The 13,105-nt window shown below is 39.4% G+C and overlaps 1 protein-coding gene across 7 annotated transcripts in view; it reads right to left on the bottom strand.

The window, feature by feature from the left end:
• Positions 1-13,105, bottom strand: part of FAM49B (family with sequence similarity 49 member B) — a 155,175-nt gene that overhangs the window by 74,086 nt on the left and 67,984 nt on the right. The window lies entirely within an intron of this gene.

Raw genomic sequence — 13,105 nt, 5'->3', positions numbered from 1 at the left:
TCAGTAGTTGTGGCTCTCGGGCTCTAGAGCACAGGCTCAGTAGCTGTGGCGCACGGGCTTAGTTGCTCTGTGGCATGTGGGATCTTTCCGGACCAGGGCTCAAACCCGTGTCCCCTGCACTGGCAGGCGGATTCTTAACCACTGCACTACCAAGGAAGTCCCAAAACTTTAAATGTTTAAAACTGGATTTGGGGATTAATTTTGTTAAAGTTTCACATATAATTTGCCATCCATTCACGGAGCACACATTTAAAATTTTGTTTTAAAGCCATGTTTCAGCAGATGAAGTGAGAAATAAATTCCATTTAACATGCTACCAAGAAAACAGCACTCATAGTTCTCAGTCCAAAGAATCTTCACTCTTCTCACAAGTTTGTGTCAGTAAAAACTCACAGAATTACAAAAGCGCCCGAAGAAAGAAAAACAATCAGTTCTCTCTTAAAGCTGACAACAGATGCATTCACTCAAAAAGTACACAAGAACAAGGAGCGTGGGCAAATACTGACGTGTCTTTATGTATAACTGTGGAGGGTGTGTGTGCACTCATACAACATGCATATATGTGCAGAGACGTCTGGAAACATGTTCACCAAAACAGTGACTACTTAGATGGTGATTTTTGCTTCTTTTACTTTTCTATATTGTTTCAATTTTTATGAATATGAGTACATATTTTTACAAGAAAACAAGAATGCTATTTGCTTTATTACAATATGGTATGAAAAGCAACAGTAATCAAAGTACTTGGTACTGGCAGAACGACAGACATGTAGACCAATGAAACAGAAATGAGAGTCCAGAAATAAACCCATACATCTATGGTCAACTGATTATCAACAATCAATATCAAAAATACCAAGGCGGGCTTCCCTGGTGGCGCAGTGGTTGAGAGTCCGCCTGCCGACGCAGGGGACACGGGTTGGTGCCCCGGTTGGGGGAGATCCCACATGCCGCGGAGCGGCTGGGCCCGTGAGCCGTGGCCGCTGAGCCTGCGCGTCCGGAGCCTGTGCTCCGCAATGGGAGAGGCCACAACAGTGAGAGGCCCGCGTACCGCAAGAAAAAAAAAAAAAAAAAACAAGGCAATTCAATAGGGGAAAGGGCAGTCTCTTTCAACAAATGGTGCTGAGACACCTGGATATTGATATACAAAAAGATGAACTTAGATTTTACCTCACACTATATACAAAAGTTAATTAAAAATGGATCAAAGACCTAAACGTAAGAGCTAAAACTGTAAATCTTTTAGAAGGAAACACAGGAGTAAATCTCAGGACCCTGAGCTGGGCAAAGATTTCTTGGACACAGCACCAAAAACACGATCCTAAACACATAAGAAAAAAAGATAAACTGGACTCCATCAGAATTCAAAAACCTTGCAACTCAAAAGAGACCATTAAGAAAATAAAAAGACAAGCCATTGACTGGGGGAAAATATTTGCAAATCATGTATCTAATAAGGAACTTGGATCCAGACTATATAAAAGAACTCTCATGACTCAGAAATAGACAACCCAATAAAAAATGGGCAAAAGATTTGAAAAACATCTCACCAAAAAAGATATAAAAATGGCTTTAAAAGGTATTCAGCATCATTAGTCATCAGTCATTAAGGAAATATAAATTCAAACCACAGTAATATATCACTTCACACCAACTAAAATTGTTATAATCCAGGGACTTCCCTGGTGGCGCAATGGTTAAGAATCTGCCTGCCAATGCAGGGGACACGGGTTCAAGCCCTGGTCCGGGAAGATCCCACATGCTGTGGAGCAACTAAGCCCATTCGCCACAACTACTGAGCCTACACTCTAGAGCCCGCGAGCCACAACTACTGAGCCTGCATGCCACAACTACTGAAGACTACGTGCCTAGAGCCCGTGCTCCACAACAAGAGAAGCCACCGCAATGAGAAGCCCGCGCACCACAACGAAGAGTAGCCCCCACTCACCGCAACTAGAGAAAGCCCACGCGCAGCAATGAAGACCCAACGCAGCCAAAGATAAAATAAATAAATTTATAAAAATAACTAACTAACTAAATAAAATTGTTATAAACCAAAAAGACAATGACAAGTGTTGGGAGGATTTGGAGAAACTGAAATCCTCATATGGTAGTCTGGACAACAGCAGGTTTTTAAAAAATTAAACATAAATTTACCATGACCCAGCAATTCCATTCCTACGCATCTACCCAAAAGACATGAAAACATATGGCTGCACAAATGTTCAAAGCAGCATAATTCTCAATAGCCAAAAAGTAGAAACAAGGACTTTCCTGGTGGTCCAGTGGTTAAGAATCCGCCTTCCAATTCAGGGGACACGGGTCTGATCCCTGGTCAGGGAACTAAGATCCCATACGCAACGTGGCAACTAAGCCTGCACGCTGCAACTACTGAGCCCGGGTGCCACAACTAGAGAGCCCGAGTGCTGCAACTACTAAGCCTGAGTGCCACAACTAGAAGGAAGCCCGCGCGGCACAACGAACAGCCCGCGCACCACAACTAAGACCCGACACAGCCAAATAAATAAATAAATATTTTTTTTAAAAGAGACAATCCAAATGTCCATCAACTGGTAAATGGATAAACAAAATGTAGTATATCCATATAATGGAATACTACTCAGCAATAAAAAGGAACGAATTATTGGTATACACTTGACCCTTGAATAATATGGGTTTGAACTGCACAGGTCCACTTACACGTGGACTTTTTTTCAATAAATATGCAATAGAGTAAGTACTACATGACGAGGTTGGCTGAACCTGAGAACGCAGAACTGCAGATACAGAGGGCAGACTGTAAAGTTATACACAGATTTTCAATTGTCTATATATAATATGTTTTTCCCTAAACATACATACTTATGATAAAGTTTAATTTATAAGTTAGGCACAGTAAGAGATTAACAACAATTAATAATAAAATAAAACAATCATAACAACATACTTAAAAGTTACGTGAATGTGGTCTCACAATATCTTACTGTACAAATTTAACACTTTTTCCATCTTAACTAAGCACTTATACACTGTGGCCATAACTTCTGCAGTTTGAGGTGTGACAGCAAAACAAGCACAAGTTTATTTTTCCTTCTTCACAATTTCACAAACAGATTTGCTCTTACCTTAGATCTTAGCAACCTCAAAATACGACTTTTTTTCTTTCCTTATTAAGTCAAGAACTTTCACCTTTTCACTTAAAGGAAGCACTTAACAGCTTCCCTCTGGCATATCCAAATTGCTAGCGTCACTACTCTTGCAGTTGGGGCCATTTTTAAGTTAAAGAAGGGTTACTTGAACAGAAGCACTGCGAAACCATGACAGTCGATCTGATTACCCAGATGGCTACTCAGTGACTAAGGAGCAGGATATACTGGACAAAGGGATGACTGACATCCTAGGCAGGATGGAATGGAACAGGCACAAGATTTGATCATGCTACTCAGAACAGCACACAATTTAAAACTTATGAATTGTTTATTTCTGGAATTTTTGATAGAATATTTTCAGACCCAGGTTGACCAGGCTGAAACCACAGATAAGGGGGAACTGCTGTAAGCGGTTACCTGGGGCTGGGAGTAGGGACGAAAATGAAGTATAACAGGGAACAGGGAACTTATCGGGTTGATGGTAATGTTTCAAAACTGGATTATGATTCAGTAAATTCAGTAAATTTTCAAATTCAGTAAATTTCCTAAGAATCATGGAATTGTACAAAATAGGTGAATTTTATGATAGGTATACTTCAGTAAAAATTTTTTTAAACAATAGCAGGAAAATAAGTTAACACATGGTTATGTTTATTGACAGAATTATTGGTTTCTTCTAGATGCCAAAGTTAAAAACCAGTGATACAACAAAGCTGTGTTAAAAGAAAATATACATTAAAATAGCATATCATAATAGCACACGTAACACTTATCTCCATTATCAGGACTATAGGTGATTTTTACTTTCTACTTTTTTGTACAGTACTTCAGAGTCATGGGAGTACATCTGTTTGACCAAATTAGCTAACAGCCCCGCATCTTTACTAAGATTAAAAAAAGAAGTCACCTGCTTCTTCCATATTAATTATATAATCTGGCTATACAGGATCATAACAGGAATAAAGCTATATAAAGACAAACACACACACATGGATATTACATATTTGTATATTCCTATACCAGAGACTAAAAAAGAAAGCAGAATTATCCAAAGTCTGCTCCAGAACTCTCTGGATAGGAATCCAGCAAGGTTATACCTCAAGAGAAGGGGATTGAAGGTAAATTCAACGTATGCTTTAACCCAAATGAATGTAATGAATGAAGCTGACTTCTCGGTACTTTTGAAAATAACTTGGTAAGTATATTTATGAAATACCAGAACATATTAAATATTTAAATCTATTCACTATTATTCAAGTAATGAATAGTTCCTAGCAGTCTTTTCCAGAAACCTCAACTAACTCATGAAAAGGTAACTTACAGTTCCCATTTTACAGAAGACGATGGAAGAGAGTGTATATAAAGATTTTAGGCACAATGAATTAGTTAAGAAGCCCTGATGTGCAATGTGACCTTGCTACAATGGGAAAAAAGTGCCTGGGATAAACTGTCTTAGAGCACCTGTTTAACCCTACTTTATGACTTGAGGGCAGTTTCCTGTAACACCATAAACTAGTTATACTTTTTAAAAAACTGTTCTTTCATCTTTCACTTGTGAGGCCCAAATAAAATCCTAGAAGGGGTCTGAGAGACCAGAGGCAGTAAAAGGGCTTCACAAAAATTTCTGCTTGTATACCTCAACTAGGAAGAATTTCAAAGTGCTTAAACATTTTTAAAAATTATTTAAATGCATAAGCTATCTACCTATCCAAACTAGACAAATTGAGAATGGTTTAAAAAGTTAAACTCGATTTTAATAAAACAAGATAACACCATTTTTAAGTTGCTTATAAAGAAAATACTGAAAATCAACTAAAATGAAGTTCTTAAAAGGCACACATTAAATATGCTAATAGACTACTAAAAAGGGGTCAGTGACACATACCAAAGACAGAACACTGGCCAGTTGTCACCATGACACATACGATAATGGAACTCAGGCACACCCATTTCAGAGGGTTGCCAACTCCAGGCTACATATTTTGACTATTGCTTCAACATACTGTTCTATAAATAAAAAGAAAAGTTTTAGTTTAATTATATTCACATTTTAATATAGGAAGTCCCACTTATCAAAGACTATTTCCAAAATGCTTCAGCCTTTCATTTTTAGGCATCAACCTACTTTTACCCACTAGCAACTTAGCACTAGTGCCGCCATAACTAGAAGATTATTTTACATTTCCAAGTCTAAATTCATGTGCACTTTAAGCCAAATGAATGGAATAAATGAAGCTGGCTTCTCTGTGCCTTTAAACGCAACTTGGATAAATATATTTACTTAATATCAGAACACATTAAATGTTTAAGTCAAAAGAAGTTCAAACATAATCTTCAGCAAGTAAAGTCAGCTTTCAAAATAATACTTCTATAATGCTTGTTTACAGAAAATAACTGGAAAGGATTTAGAAAATGCAGGTTGATAAAATGGAGCCCTACCCCCTTAAAAACAAAACATGAAAAACTGCAAGTTTAAACCTCCCTCCAACTAACTATGCTAGCCTCTCCCCTAAATCTATACTGTCTCAAGATCTAGAGAAAAAGAAGCCTCACTTAAAAAAACACTGTACTTAATTACCATTGTTTTGTTTCTTAAAATTTGCCAGAATTTTAAGTAGAGCAATGTAGTTTGACATAAAGAAAAGCAAAGTAGTCCCATTCCTTGCAACCCAAGGTGGTTTTCTCATATTTCACTTTAATGTTCCTGAAATTCCACGTGATTTCTTTTTTTCAAATCAAAAGGCATCTGAACATGTTAGACATTACTTTTTGAGTAAATGTTATTAGTTAGCAACTTACCTTGGAGAAAATTAACCCCAAAATTCCACGAAAGTCATTGCATAGAGGTTTGCCCTCAAAAACAAATCAAGGACATGAACACCAATAATAATACGTATTGTGTTCTTAGTACATGCCAGCTTCTTTTTAAAGTCAGATTTATTGAAGTATAATTTACGTATGTTGGGAAACAATTCTCTATAGGTCTTTTTAATATGTTGCAAGCAGAGGTACCAACTGCCTTTTCCTTCGAACTATATTTTCAAGGACATCCGTGCAGCAAACAGCCTTGAAAGATAAAGACAGTGGCTCCCTCTAGAGCAAAGGATGGGCATGCTTACTGCTCATTACAAAAGATCTGGGTTCCCTAAACGCAGGGCTTCTCTCCACTAACATGGACGCACTATGGGTGCCTGAGGGATCAGGAAACCATTACAAATGCTGATACTCTCGCTACTGTTATCACTGAGAGGAATAAACTGTCCTTCATCTCTTACACAGGAGTCTCATGTCTTCTACCAGCATCCATGAAAACGTGGCAGGGAAACTTATGCACTTCAAAGTAGGATAAGATCTCAGATCGTCATGATTCTGGACAGTTTTGGCAACAAGAATGGGATACTGACATAGCCATGACTTCCTAGGAGAGAGAGAATAAAGGCCCCCTGAGGTCAGAGTTCTGGGAAATGAGAAGACACACTGGAATCAGAGTGATCCTGGTGGTGGGTGGACAGAAGGTGGGAATAAGGGTCCCCACTGTCCGGTTAATGAAAGGAGTTGAATTCATGTTTGGAAACTGAGCAGTGAGAAGTGGGATCAAAATCAGGCATTGAAATGGTGACTTGGCTGTTACTCATTCTCCCCTGGGCTGGCAGAGGAAGGGATGTGTCATGATGATGGGCAACATGCATTGTGTCTCCAGGCGAAAGGCTGTGACTGCTGAGCCAAAGAGTCCCTAGAGCTAAAATAGATTATGTAAGTAATGATGACCTTGCTGATAATATAGAGCTTTAGATGGTCCAAAAGTATTAGAAGTTCTTTTGGCTGAATTACAAGGGAATGACCAAAAGTGAATACAAAGCCTTGATTCCTAGTACAGAGTTGCTCTCTCCCTCGTGCCCTCTTCTCTATCCCTCTCTACTACTATCCCCAAACTCTTCTGCTTTACAGTGAAAAATAATAAGGGATAGGGCTGAGGTCTCCCTGACCCCCAAGAAGGACTGAAGGCCATACATACCCCTGAGAAGCTGTCCAGAAAACTTCAGAGAGGGACTCAAAGTTTTATGGCTCTCCTGGATACAGACACCCTCCTATCTGGTCCCACAGAGGAAGGGACATCAGATTCAGCTAATACGGTTTGGGCAGGATTTACAGTAGGGAAGGGAAATGAACTGACTTACTGCTGGGGCTCTTTGGGCCAATTCAATGTCCTCTTGTTGTTGCTTCTACATCCATCCTCATGTATAGTAGGAACTTATGTGGTAGACGGTTGTACTTCCCCTTCCTGTATGTCCCAGAGGGGATTCTCCCGATCAGGAAGGGCTGCATGTAGAAAAGTGCTAGTATGCTAGTCCCTTTGGGGCTCCACAACCCTCATAACCATTTTTAGTCACAAGTCTCTGTGACTCACGATTTTACTGATTGGAGCCTCTGACAAAGGTGCCACCTGTAGGTGCCCCTGGGGTTTGGACTCTTTTGCCTCCCTGACACAGCTATCAGGCACGCTCCTTTTGTTAAGCTTTTGTTAAGTTTATTAGCTTGCTACTGGGCTCTCGTGGAAACTGAATGCCTAACTCATGGAGGCCTCATAAGTTCCAGTCTGATATTCCTACTTTGGGGTGAATCAACTCATACTCAGTGACTAACAATATGGAGAGTCAACTGAAAATGCATATTTGCAAACATAGCTGGACTGCCTTAGCCCCACATCTCAACTTTATATGAAAAAGTGGTAGTGAGCCCTCTGGGGGAAATTCATCCTCTATTCTACCACTGGACACAAAGTTATGGGTTCAATGGAGCCCACATCCAGTAAATCATCAAATCTTGTAGACTTAACATCATCCCTCCATTGTCAACAGGAGTACTGATCACTATCAATTATTTCCTGGACTTTAGCAACAGCCTTTTAACTTGCTCGCCTGTATTCAATCTTAGTTTACCTTCAATCCATTCTTTAACAGCTGTCAGAACAATCTTCTGAAAGGACGAATGAGTATTTCACTCTCATCCCTTTTAAAGTCCTATGATGGTTTCCCCTGGCCTTCAGTCCAAACTGACTTGAACTTGTTAACATGACTCAGACAGCCAGTCTTACAGCTTACTTACTGTCTACCTCTTTCCCACACCTCTTTTATAACCTGTATTACTGCCATACAGAACCAATAACCGTCTCGAAGACGTACAGGACTTCTCTTATCTCCAGGTTCTGGCCTCTCCCTCTTCCAATGCGCATGCATTCTCCCTTCTGACCAACTGACTAATGGTCCACTCTTCAGATCTTAATTTAGATGGCATTACAACATGGGCATTTATCCTGACTCATAAAATAAGATTAGGTACCTGCGAAATTCATACTGTCTATTTTTCTCTGTCTTTTCTTCTGCTGTAAAAAAGGAACCACTAACATTTTATTCACTGTCATATAACCCTGCTTATGTGCTCAATAACTATTTGGGTAATTAATGACAATCATATACCAGGTATTGTGCCAGGTGTCAAAGAAAACAAACGATCAAAACCAAAAAAGAATTTTAATGATCATTCGACTTAGAAATGCATCACATCCTTCCCTATTATGTTGCACTGAAATTAATACAAAAATTTCACAAGAGTGTTATGAGGCACGTAGCAGAGATAGTATTATTCCTATCTTATAGATCTGACAATACTATCAGACAAGAGCAAATCAGGGCTTAAATGCAATGTTTTTGTCCATACATACTAAAATTTTACAAGTAGAATCTATCAATAAGACAAGTTGAGAATTTCCAGGTGGTCCAGTGGTTAGGACTCCGCGCTTTCACTGCCAAGGGCCCAGATTCGATCCTGGGTTGGCAACTCAGATCCCGCAAGCCATTCGGCAAGGCCAAAAAAAAACAAAAAGAGCACAAGTCAACAAACTACAAAAGTCCACTTCAAGAATTAGTCAATCTCCGTTTTCATTTAAATTACTGCCTTCAATTCTCCACTACCCTCACTTAGAACAGAGAAATGGCATAAAGAATCCCCCAAATAATAATATCTGGGAATATGTCATATTTTTTTTTAATTTTTTTTTTTTTTTTTGCGGTACGCGGGCCTCTCACTGTTGTGGCCTCTCCCGTTGCAGAGCACAGGCTCCGGACGCGCAGGCTCAGCGGCCATGGCTCACGGGCCCAGCCGCTCCGCGGCATGTGCGATCTTCCCGGACCGGGGCACGAACCCGCGTCCCCTGCATCGGCAGGCGGACTCCCAACCACTGCGACACCAGGGAAGCCGTCATAATTTTTCTTCACAGCGTTTTCTCAAATTGTTTGACCTTAGTAGTCAGTGTAATTTGGATTATCTGAGAACACGCCAATTTATGACTGGGAGGAGGATTTTAGGCACAGTATATGTAGACACCGTGAAAAGTTTATCAGTTTAAATTTAATATAGACCAGACATAATGCACCAACTAGACTACATCAAGCAGAGATTACTTGCATGGCAGAAAATAACTGCACAGGACTGAAAGCTTCACAATGCTGCACAGAACGGTGCCACAGAACAGCATCTTTTCAAACTAAATAGCTACAAAAATACATCTTTGCATCAGGTCTTCTTTTTAAACAAAATCACCCAATGTCTTTGTAAACAGCCATTTTCACCCATGGTACCACAATCAGGAAGTGGCACATGTCACAAGAAATGCGTATAGTTAAAGAATCAAAATTCTTAGAATGACTTCCTTGTTTAAATAGTTTTACAAATGTCACTCATTTGCATTCCAATATACTTGCATGAGTGTGAAAGGGGCGAAGCTACAGCCAGTGAGCAGGAAATTATAATCCTGTATATGCTCAGAGAGTAAAGAACAGTGAACACTATCCATCCTGTGTGGCAGGTGAAAAAGTCTGGAGATTTGCTGTTTTAAGTATGCCTTCTAAATATATAACATAAAATACAGGACCTCAAATTAATACTTTGAAACAGAATTTTAGGGAAGACTACAAGTCACAGAGGCCTGGGTTTAAATGCCAGCCTTCCTCATCCTACTTGGGCGTGTGCTTGGACAAGTTACCTAAGCAGTTTGCGCCTTACTTTCCTAATGTTAATTAACAATTAACTAGGAATTAACCTACACCTTGCACAGCTGTCATAAAACTAACTTAATGTGTACAGAGAACTTGGCACAGAGGTGTTCACTATTACAGCGTAACAATTAAGAGCCAAGACCCAGATCTACCACTTAGTAGTTGTGTCACTTTTGTTACTTAACCTTAGTTTCCTAGCCTGTAAAATGGAAATACTAACACCTATTAGCATTAGGGTGTTGTAAAGATTAAATGTCTTACAACACTGCCTGGCAAGTAGCACACACTAGGTAAGTGTTAGTTACTAATAATGTCATTATCATCACCACCACTGAAATGTTAAGTAACCACTGCCACATTGGATTATTCCTTACATTTCTACTATATGAAAAAATGCTCCTTGAAAAATTAACCTAATTTAGTGAACTGATCATAATATAACATGAGCTCACACATTCAAGAATTTTTATGCTGACTTTTAGAAACTTTAAATGCACAGAAATTATCTGAATTGACCACTGCTCATGAATGCTGACAAGATACACATACCAAATACCCATTCTAAGTGAACAAATCCATTCAGTGAACTAAAGCATAACACAAACCAATGTCTATTGTACTTTCTCCCCAAAGAGTTCAAAGCAGTTTAAAATAATCAAATAGGGCTTCCCTGGTGGCGCAGTGGTTGAGAGTCCGCCTGCCAATGCAGGGGACACGGGTTTGTGCCCCAGTCCGGGAAGACCCCACGTGCCGCGGAGCGGCTGGGCCCGTGAGCCATGGCCACTAAGCCTGCACGTCCAGAGCCTGTGCTCCGCAACGGGAGAGGCCACAGCAGTAAGAGGCCCGCATACCGCAAAATAATAATAATAATAATTATAATAATAATCAAATATAACAATCCTCAAAATGTACAAGTTACTTGAGAAAACTGCGGCTGAGAGGAATCAAAATCTTTCTCCAGAGCTTCTGCCACATAATTACAAAACAATGTTAAGAGTCAAACTCTTTGCAACCCTGCCATTCATTCAATTAGTCAAAACATTTATTGCATATCCACTGTGCACTAGGCAGGCATTGTGCTAAACTCTGGTGTAGCAACAGAAAAGGAGAGACCAAAAGTAAGAGTGGGCAAGCCACTAACAATATTATTAAATACTTTGAAATTTTATAATTTTGTTTTCCTTGAACAGTGAAAGAGCAAATTGTAGGCTCTAACGGTTGAGTGCATCAATACTTAATGAGTTAAGTAACTTCATATAAGTGACAGTACAATATTTTCCCCATGGAGACTAGGATTAAATGAAATAAGCATCCCTCTCTACTGCTCAATCACTTACTTACTAAGTAAAGGTAAATGGCCACTTCAAATGAGTCAAGTAATCTCAAGAGTGACCTCTAACTAATTTTTTACCCATTTTGGAGGGAAAGTTCAGAGAAATAAATCTTAAATTTGATGTTAAATGTCACCTGTAACCTATCAGAAATAAGCTACATTCACTTAGTTTTACTCAGCATCTGAAATTGCATTTTTGCTGAGGCAACTAGGACCAATTTACTAATCATGCCTCCCTCTGATGAACCATTTTCTTAGGAGAGAAAAATCTAGCCTTGATGCAACTATCAAATAATCTAGAGTTCATACTATATATCCTACATTTTACAAAACAAGAGTTTCCTCTCAAAAAGCTACATAACTGTTAAAGTTTTAAGGAATTTTAAAAATATATTATCTAGCAATATTGCTCTGCCAAAAAAAATGCAATCTTGACTCTGAATTAAGTAATCTTAGTGCTTAAAGCGGTCATCCAAAACCTAAAAGGGGACAACCAACCAACCACCATTTTAGTACCTAGCTCCCCAGAAGAAAGGGCTGTTAGGAAAATGCTATTAATGTTGATAGCAATTGTATCACACTGATACGCAGGTAAGTGTACTTCAGGACTAAGTACCTTCCTTGGAGTTCATTATTATGGACTATGAATGTCACAGGAAAAAAAAAGTGCTGTCATTTCATTTTGTGAATGCTGAATCAGGCAGTTTTAGTTAACTGCAACACTTTACAAGCAGGCTATCAAATAAGCCCCAATTATCAAGCTGTTTCAGACACAAAGCTTCTGTTTCTATTAAGTATAATTAAAGAATTAAAAGGATCAGTGTATTTTTCTTGAGATATATTAGTCTAAAATGATTTGCAATAAGTCCCTGAACACCCAAGTGACTGAAATTCCTTCAGCTATACAAAACACTCCTCTGGAATGCCGGTCTTCCAAATGGCAAGACTGTAAGAACACACAATTGATAAATTGATATTCATTCTCTACATTAAAGAGTAAAAAAATGGCAAGCTCAATAAATTCACAGGAGGGGGGGGAAAGTGTAAACAAATGCCCCAAATTTGTCTTATGCAGAATGGCGTTTTGTGGTACTGCACGAATTCAGGCATTTCATCAGCATTCGGCACACCGGGGACCACTCAGTAACTAATGTTGACAGATGAGCCGAGAAAAAGTCTCACCAACAAACAGTATTAACAGGTAAAGTTGCAAATCAGTCACGGGACTGCGCGGGAAGGAACGTGGAGGAATCGAAAAAGTAACAATCTTCCGCCAAATTTTACATTCAGAGCAAATTAATCCATCATAGATACATAGTCCTCCGGGGGTGGGGGGTGGGGGGGAGAGCGAAAGGAGATATTTGGTACGACCCAGAATAGCCATGCGGAACACACACACACACACACACACACACACACACACACACACACCAACTGCCACTTCTACTACAGTTTGACAGTCATGGATTTGGGTAATTAGAGTAGAAATGTGTGTTCTGGAAACACACTAAGACCACACCCTAGGACTGAGAATCTGGACTTTAAATGCTGCGAAGTGAGAGGTCAAC

Source organism: Monodon monoceros, unplaced genomic scaffold, assembly GCF_005190385.1.
Source record: "Monodon monoceros isolate NGI ecotype Baffin Bay Population unplaced genomic scaffold, NGI_Narwhal_1 Super_Scaffold_14, whole genome shotgun sequence".
Classification (NCBI taxonomy): Eukaryota; Metazoa; Chordata; class Mammalia; order Artiodactyla; family Monodontidae; genus Monodon; species Monodon monoceros.
Note: the sequence above shows the minus strand (reverse complement) of the source record. Positions and strands in the feature narration are given on the sequence as shown.